Below are 9,507 nucleotides of genomic sequence, written 5' to 3'. Positions count from 1 at the left end.
ACCAGATGTTGAAACTTGAGGGATATTTTCGGAACTCTACCGAGAATGACCCTCAACGTTATTTACAGAATTTTGTGGATGTGTGTGCTAATCACATCCAGAACAACGTTCCACAAGATGCTATTCGGTTGAGGTTATTCAAATATTCCTTAGCTGGAGAGGCAAGAACATGGTTCGAGAAGCGGCCTCGGAATTCGATTACTTCATGGGCAGAGATGGTAGCTTCTTTTCTCACAAAGTGGTACCCCCCTAGCAAGAAGGCTGAGATTCGTGACAAGATATATGAATTTAAGCAGCGCCCGGGGGAACAACTATATGAAGCATGGGAAAGTTTCAAGCAGTATTTGTAGAAGAGCCCGAATCATGGTTTTCCGGAACAAATATTGATGGAGAAGTTCTACCGAGGGTTGGATCCAGTGACACAGTCAGTAGCTAATAATGCAGCTGATGGTTGTTTCATGAACAAGACCTTTCGACGAGTGACAACCATACTTAACAAGCTGACAACTCATAATCAGGCTTGGCACTCAAACAATGCTGATGTGGTACCATATGGTAGTGCTATGATCCATAATATAGTGAAGGAGAATCAAGACACCCAGCAGACTTTGGCAGAACTTGCAACAAATATTTCCTTGCTAACGAAGAAGTTTGATGAATCTCAAATCAAGAAGGTAAATGTTTGTGAGGATGATACAATTTTGCCAAAAGGGATGTACCATGCTCAAGATGGTCCGTTCCTTGATGGGCCACCTATGAAAGGTTGAAGATGCTAATTATGTTAATAACTCTCAAGGGGGTTATCAAAGACAGAATTACCAAGGTGGCTATCAGAATCAGAATCGATGGAGACCTCAGCAAGGTCAGGGTGCTTACAACAACTCAGGGAACTACAACAATAATTATGGTGGTGCGAACCAAGGGAGCTACAACAACAGCAACAATTTTGGGAACAAGAGTTCCAATCCTTATATACCACCGAAAGGGCAGTCAACAGAGCAAGGTAGTTCGAAGGTTGAAGCAGTGCTTGAGAAGATTTTGGCAAACCAATCTAAGTATGAAAGGACTTTATCTGGGCTGACAGAAATAGTGGGTTCTCATATAGCAGCTATTCAGAAGCTTGAGTCGCAGATGAGGGGTATTTCTAGAGAGCAGCACCCTCCTAAAAAGAGAGGACTTCCGAGTGACACTATTCCAAATCCCAAGAATGGGGGAGGCGGTGTAGACCGTGTGTTTTCCATCACTACTAGGAGTGGTAAGACACTCCAGGGGGGCTGCTGAGAAGGTGATTGATCTTGAGCAGATAGATGAAGAGGATGAGGTGCAGTTTGAAGCACCCATTGTTGCTGATGAGAATCCTACTAACATGAAGGTTGCTGATATTCCAGAAATGGTGAAGGAAGCTGAAAACACAAGCAAGCAGGCTGTAAAAGGGGCTATCCGCCCTTTGACGCGGCTTTTCAAATCTAAACCTCCTTTTCGTCAGAGGTTGGTAAAGAAGAAGGAAAATGCTAAGTTCAAAAAGTTTTATGATCAGCTGAAGTAGTTATCTCTGAATTTTCCCTTCTTGGAAGCTGTCAAGAAGATACCCGACCTTCACCATTCCTTGTTCTATTGGGCACCATGATTTTGCTCGTGCTTTGTGTGATAATGGGGCGAGTATAAATTTTAAGCCCCTTGCTATATATAAACAATCAGGTTTGGGGATGCCAAGGCCGACTACAATGAGTTTGCAGATGGCTGATAGGTCTATCAAAAGACCTATTGGGGTGGTTGATGATGTAATTGTGCGAGTTGGTGATTTTATGTTGCCCGTTGATTTTGTGATTCTTGATTGTGCTGTTGATCGAGACATTCCTATCATTCTGGGGAGACCTTTCCTTGCTACTGGGAGGGCTCTGATGGATTCTGTCACGTCCCAGCTAGGGGCCGCGACGGGTACCCGGGGCTAACCACCGAGCACCGCTCATGCTGTCGCTCATCTTACTCATTTTATACCCTTTTTATTATCTTTTATACTAATAGCGTAGGAAAATCATATTTCATATGATAACATAAAATACTTTCATATACACGTGCCCTTAGGCTATCAAAATAATGTATATATGTATACAGCAGCGATCTTGTGAGACCATCTAACCCGCACTGCGTATCTACTAGCCTCTACTGGAGTACTGAACGTAGGGACGGGACAAGACCCCGTCGTGCCCAAAATACATACACATGGCTACATATATACACAAAAGAATAATCATAAGCACCTCCGGGACAATGGAGGGCTTCCAGTCAGCTGACAGCTACTACGGATCTCGATCGAGCTCTCCTCCCTGTCTACCTTTGGGCATGAACACAGCGTCCAAAGAAAACGAACGTCAGTACGAATATTGTACTGAGTATGAGAGGCATAAACAAAGAAATAAGACAATAATAGTAAGGAGATACCAATATAGGACATCTGAATCTGACTGTCAAACATGAGAAAAATAAATCATACTGTCTTACTCATACTCGTCATCATATCATATATGCATAACGTATAACTGCCCGTCCATATCGGATCGGTGTGATAATCATGACATGAGCCTGCGTCCAGGCCTCCTGCGTCCGGGGTAACATCTCATGCCGCCCACTAGTGGTGTCTGCCCATGCCATTTGGCCATGGTGTATCGTATAGCTGCCCGCCTTAGCGGTGACTGCCTGGCCAAATAGGCACGGTGTAATAGTGATATCATCATATGCTCATCATAATATACTTAACTTATCATAATACATACATAAGGCTCAAGACCAACCATACTCTATCGGGGTGACGTAAGGTCGTGATCCCCCGATTGCATTATGGAACAATCATGGAAATTCTGCCTCACTTTGAAGGGATTAGCACATAAGGTGAGTGTAAGCGATAAATAACATCATTAGACTTTATATATTCTAACTCATTACCTTGTGTATCAAATTATAGACATAGGCTCATGGATAAGAAAGAAGTTACGCTATAGGATTCATGCCATTAGAAAGAAAGGACTAGCCTCGCATGCCTTTGGCGTTTAACTAAACCATCGCTTGCTTGTCGTCTTTCGATATCTCGTTTCTTCCTTCAAAGGAGAATTCGCACCATTGTTAGTTAATCGACTATAAAAACGTATCGTTATTTCTAGGGAAAATTGGATAACACTTCCTCCGTTTATACTACGTTTCCCATATTCTATATTGACTCCCAAATTCTCACCACAACATTCACAATATTGTAATCAACAATCATCGTTTGTGTACATTGACCACAATCCACCATTCCTCTTCAATTTCTCCACCTTCATAGTTTTGGGTTCGCTATCGTATTTTCTCATGTATCACACTTATCTCATGGTTTACATGTCATTTATAACGTATTCATACTCACAACACACTAACATTCATGATTCAATTCAACTACCATTCAGTCATGGCACTATTCACTTATTTATGACCCATTTGCTATGCTTTTCTACAATTCAGGTATCTCAACCTTCCAATACCTTAAACAACATGAAATGGTCATGAAACTTACCTTGGATTATGGTTGAACAAGTCTTTAGTAGAGTTTCTCCTCTAACACCAAAACCCTATCTCCTCTCCTTTGGTTTTCTTTGAGGAAGATGGACTTTACTTGGGTTTCATACACTTTGATTCATGGATTATGTGTTGTTGATCTTGGTTTTCCTTTGATTCTCTTGAATTATTGTGGATGAAGTGTTTTGGAGTATTCTAGAGAGTTCTTGAATTGGAAAGATGAGAAATGAAATAAAATGAGCTTGGGGTCCCTTATACTTAACTTAAAAAATCTGATTTTTATGAACAGTAGTCGGGGTGTACAGTGGCCGTAAACCCAGTTTACGGGCTATATTCTGGTTTACGGTCCGTCCTTCATGACCGTATTTAAGCATATCAGGAGCAGAAAGGTTCGCTGTAAGTCATGGTGGTTTACGGTCACAGTTTACGGGCCGTATTTCAATTTACGGTCAGTATTCTGAGTCGTATTTTACCATTTCAACATTTGACAGAAAGTTGAAGTTTTGATAGTTGGAAGACGATGGCACTTTACGGTCCGTAAATAACTTCATGGGCCGTGTTTTGTTTTACAACCACTGGGCCAAAATGCAAATCTGTAACTTTTCACTGTGCGTTCACGGGGAAATTTCCGAGGTGTAACACTCTTCCCCCCTTTTGGAACATTCGTCCTCGAATGTTAAGCACTCGGGATTCTACAAAATTTCGCCAGAGTTTTCCCTGTAATTTGGCACTACCAGCCTGTCGTAACAACCCATTATATCATCGCCTCACAGGGCTACATCACAACATCGATATATCTATGGCCACACTCGACCAAAAGCATGAAAAATAAGCATACGTACCTTATATCGTTGGAGTCTCCTCTTGAATCTCCTCTGGGGGTTGGAATAAATGCGGATACTTAGACTTCATATTCTCTTCTGCTTCCCAAGTCATTTCTTCCCAGTTATTGTTTCGCCATAAGACTTTGACTGAAACTACCTCTTTATTTCGGAGTCTCCGCACTTGCCTATCTAAAATAGCAATAGGCACCTCTTCATAGGTAAGCTTTTCTGTCACTTGCACGTCATCTATCGGGACAATCTTTGTGGGATCTCCAATACACTTGCGGAGCATCGAAACATGGAAGACTGGATGGACTGATTCAAGCTCCGAAGGCGAATCCAGTTCATAGGCTACATGACCCACCTTGCGGATAATTTATAGGGTCCAATGTACCTAGGACTTAGCTTCCCCTTCTTACCAAATCTCATCACCCCTTTCATTGGCGATAATTTCATAAATACCCAATCATTAATCTGGAATTCAAAGTCTCGTCGGCGATTGTCTACATAAGACTTTTGGCGACTTTGGGCTGTTAACAATCGATCTCGGATCGCCTTAACTTTTTCCACCACTTGTTGAATTAATTCAGGGCCTATCAACTGTACTTTTCCTATTTCAAACCATCCGATTGGAGACCTGCACTTTCGTCCATATAGAGCTTCATATGGAGCCATCTGAATACTGGAATGGTAGCTATTGTTATATGCGAACTCGATGATGGGTAGGTGGTCATCCCAGCTACCACCGAATCTAACACACATGCCCGTAGCATATCTTCTAAAGTTTGAATGGTGCGCTCGGCCTGCCCATCAGTTTGCGGATGAAATGCCATGCTAAACTTCACTTGCGTGCCCAAACCTTCTTGAAAAGATTTCCAGAATTTAGCTGTAAATTATGCTCCTCTATCTGTAATAATAAATAATGAAATTCCATGTAGTCGCACAATTTTCTTGAGATATAACCTCGCATAATCTTCTGCTGAGTAGGTAGTTCTAACCGGCAGAAAATGAGCTGACTTTGTTAATCTATCCACGATCACCCATATAGAATCATATTTCCCTCGGGAACGAGGTAATCCCACCATGAAATCCATGTTGATCACTTCCCATTTCCAAGTAGGGATTTCCATTGCTTGCAATAAGCCTCCTGGCTTTTGGTGTTCAATCTTTACTTATTGGCAATTTTGACACCGTGCTACAAATTCGGCTATGTCTCTCTTCATGCCATCCCACCAATACATCATCTTGAGATCATGATACATTTTAGTTGCACCTGGATGAATAGAATACCGAGAACAATGTGCTTCTTCTAGAATTCATCGGCACAATTCCGCCACATTCGGCACACATAACCTGCCTCGGTACCTAAGAATTCCATCCATAGAAACATCAAATGAAGACTTATCCTTTCCATGAGATGTGTCTCTATAATGACACAATTGGGGATCTTCATACTGTCACTCTTTTACTTCCACGTCCAAGGACGAAATTGTGGAATCATTGATACCAATCCCTGCACCGCTCGAATCAAATATATGCACTCCCAAATTTGCTAATCGGTGAAGTTCTTGAACCATCTCTTTCCTTTCCGGAGGGATTTCACATAAACTGCCCATTGATCAGCAGCTAAGTGCGTCAGCTACTACATTTGCTTTACCGGGGTGGTACAAAATATTTACGTCATAATCCTTCAATAATTCTAACCACCGCCTCTGCCGTAAATTCAACTCCTTTTGCTTGAAAATGTATTGAAGGCTCTTGTGATCCGTATAGATATCAACATGCACGCCATACAAATAATTCCTCCATATTTTTAGGGCATGAATAACCGCAACCAATTCGAGATCATGAGTTGGATAATTCCTTTCATGTTTCCGCAATTGTCTCGAAGCATATGCAATAACTCTCCCATGCTGCATCAATACGCATCCGAATTCGACACCGGAAGCGTCACAATACACCACGTAGCCATCTGGCCCTTCTGGAAGTGTTAAGATTAGAGCTGAGGACAATCTGCCTTTCAACTCCTGGAAGCTGCGCTCACAAGCATCGCTCCACTGAAACTTTGCTGACTTCTGGGTTAGCTTCGTCAATGGGGCTGAAATAGATGAAAATCCCTCTACAAACCTTCTATAGTATCCTGCCAACCCCAGAAAACTACGAACTTTTGTAGGCGTCGTAGGCCTTGGCCAAGTCTTCACAACTTCAATTTTCTGAGTGTCGACTCGAATCCATCATCTGAAATAACATGGCCCAGAAATGTTACAGAATTTAGCCAAAACTCGCATTTTGAAAATTTTTCATACAATTCTAAGGCTTGAAGAATGCCAAGAACAATTCTCAGATGATCTGCATGTTCTGATTCTGTGCGAGAATACACCAGAATATCATCAATAAATACTATCATAAATAGATCCAAGAGAGGCCTGAACACGTTGTTCATCAAATTCATAAATACAGCCGGAGCATTGGTCAACACGAATGACATTACTCGGAAATCATAGTGGCCATATCTCGTTCTGAAAGCTGTTTTGGGAATATCTGCTTCTCTAACTCTCACTTGATGATAACCGGACCTCAAATTTATTTTGGAAACCCACTTGGGACCTTGCAACTGGTTGAACAAGTCATCAATCCTTGGAAGAGGATATTTGTTCTTTATCGTCACTTTGTTCAGTTGCCTATAATCGATGCACATTCGCAGGGAACCGTCTTTCTTTGTCACAAACAAGACCGGTGCTCCCTACGGTGATGAACTGGGTCTAATAAACCCCTTGTCAAGCAGATCTTTCAGCTGTGCTTTTAGCTCTTTCAATTCTGTCGGAGGCATTCGATAAGGAGGAATAGAAATGGGCTTGGTGTCCGGCAATACATCAATGGCGAAATCAATTTCCCTTTTTGGAGGAAGTCCTGGAAGTTCATCTGGAAACACATCTGGGAATTCATTCACTACCGGAACTGACTGGAAAGTTGGCGCCTTTGCCTCTGTGTCATGAACCCGAACTAAGTGATAAATATAACCCTTGGTTATCATCTTCCTTGCCTCAAGATAGGAAATAAACCTACCCTTCGGTGATGCTGCATTACCTTTCCATTCAAGCACGGGCTCTCCCGGAAATTGAAATCGAACCACTTTTGTGTGGCAATCAACATTTGAATAACACGACGCCAACCAATCCATACCCATGATTACATCGAAATCTACCATTTTTAGCTCAATCAAGTGAGCTTTAGTCTGACGATCACATATCACGACGACATAACTTTTGTACACTACTCTTGCTATCACGGGATCACCAACCGGAGTGAGTACCTCAAAGGGTTTAATGGACTCGGGTTTCACCCCAATACAACCAACAACATATGGGGTAATATAAGATAATGTAGAACCCGAATCTATCAATGCATATACATCACGGGAGAATATAGACAATATACCTGTAACTACATCCGGAGAGGACTCGAGATCCTGTCGTCCGGCTAAAGCATATACACTGGGCTGAGTGGCACCCGAAGTAGATGCTATCCCTCGGCCTCTACCTCGGCCTACTGTCATCTGGGGAGTCTGCCCTACCAGGCGCGCTGAAGAAGAACCCACTGCTGAACCTGTAGGATGAACTCCAACTCTCCCACTCATCGATGGGCAATCCCTCATCATATGCCCCACTTGACCGCAAGTATAACAGGCATCCGAACCCTGACGACACTGTCCAGAATGTAATCTGCCGCATTGGTTGCATTGCGGCACTGGGGGTCTCCCCTGACTATAATCTTCCCTGAACTGGGAACCTGAAGCCCTCGAACTCTGGCCTTGTCATGAACGGAAGGAGCGATCAAATCTCCTACCTGTGAATCGAGGAGGTGCACTCGTCACTGACTGGCCTGAGTACCCAGAATATGTCTGCCTTGATCCCCCTCTATGATCCCCCTAACTCCCATGGATCTGGCCCTCTTGCCTTGCCTTCTATCACTAGCACGGTCACCTCTCTGTTGTTGTTGTCGCCCCTCCAAATTCTGAGCATGAGCTTGTATTCGGGAGATATCCATCCCGTCTTGGAAGGAAACCGTCAAGCAATCTCTGAATAAATGTGGCCCTAGGACACTCACAAATCTATGCACCCGGTCCCCATGTCGACCAAAATAGCCGGGGCATATCTAGCCAAAGAATTAAATTGAAGGCTATATTCCCGGGCGCTGATATTTCCTTGCCTCAGATTCAGAAATCTATCCGCTCTAGCTCGGCGGACCTCGGGTGGAAAATAGTGGCAAATAAAAGCATCTACAAACTCTTGCCAAACCGGAGGAGGTGCGTTTTCTCCTCTTGATAACACCCAATTGTTGTAACATAACACCTCCACATCCCGGAGTCTATAAGATGCCAACTCCACGGATTCGGTCTAGGAGGCATGGACAATCTTCAATGTCCTTAACATCTCATCTACGAAAAATTGCGGATCTTCATCCGGCTTTGACCCGAAGAATTCTGGAGGATTTAAACTCATAAAATCACGGGCCTTTGTACTTGATGCCCGATCGCTTGAACCCACATCCTTCTGTTGTGCCTGTGCAGCAACAAATTGTGTCAATAGCTGAATGACCTCGGTCATTTGTTGACCCGAAGCAGCCGGCGGAGGAATTGGAGCTGGGGCTCCTTCTTGCTCTCCCACATTGGGCGGGGTAGAGGAAGTATTAGACGGAGCCTCGTTATGCGATTCGCCTTCTTCCATATTCATTGCAGGCTCTCCTTCTACCGCCTCTTTGTCGTAGTCTTGCCCTTCTGGGCGGCTGTAGCTTTCCCCTTTGGCGGCATTCTGAAATTATAAACATGAGGAAAATAAATAATACTGTCTTACTCATACTCGTCATCATATCATATATGCATAACGTATAACTGCCTATCCATATCGGATCGGTGTGATAATCATGACATGAGCCTGCGTCCAGGCCTCCCGCGTCCGGGGTAACATCTCATGCCGCCCACTAGTGGTGTCTGCCCATGCTATTTGGCCATGGTGTATCGTATAGCTGCCCGCCTTAGCGGTGACTGCTCAGCCAAATAGGCACGGTGTAATAGTGATATCATCATATGCTCATCATAATATACTTAACTTATCATAATACATACAAGGCTCAA

General features: G+C 43.3%; 1 non-coding gene across 1 annotated transcript; it reads right to left on the bottom strand.

The window, feature by feature from the left end:
* Window positions 1–264: 264 nt before the first annotated feature.
* LOC132629587 (small nucleolar RNA R71) lies at window positions 265–370 on the bottom strand. Its single transcript, XR_009578355.1, has one exon. It is a non-coding gene; the product is annotated as a small nucleolar RNA R71 (small nucleolar RNA).
* Between the last annotated feature and the right edge of the window lie 9,137 nt (window positions 371–9,507).

Source organism: Lycium barbarum, chromosome 2 (genome assembly GCF_019175385.1).
Source record: "Lycium barbarum isolate Lr01 chromosome 2, ASM1917538v2, whole genome shotgun sequence".
In the NCBI taxonomy this organism is placed as follows: Eukaryota; Viridiplantae; Streptophyta; class Magnoliopsida; order Solanales; family Solanaceae; genus Lycium; species Lycium barbarum.
The sequence above is the reverse complement of the archived record's forward strand: the minus strand, read 5'-3'. Positions and strand labels throughout refer to the sequence as shown.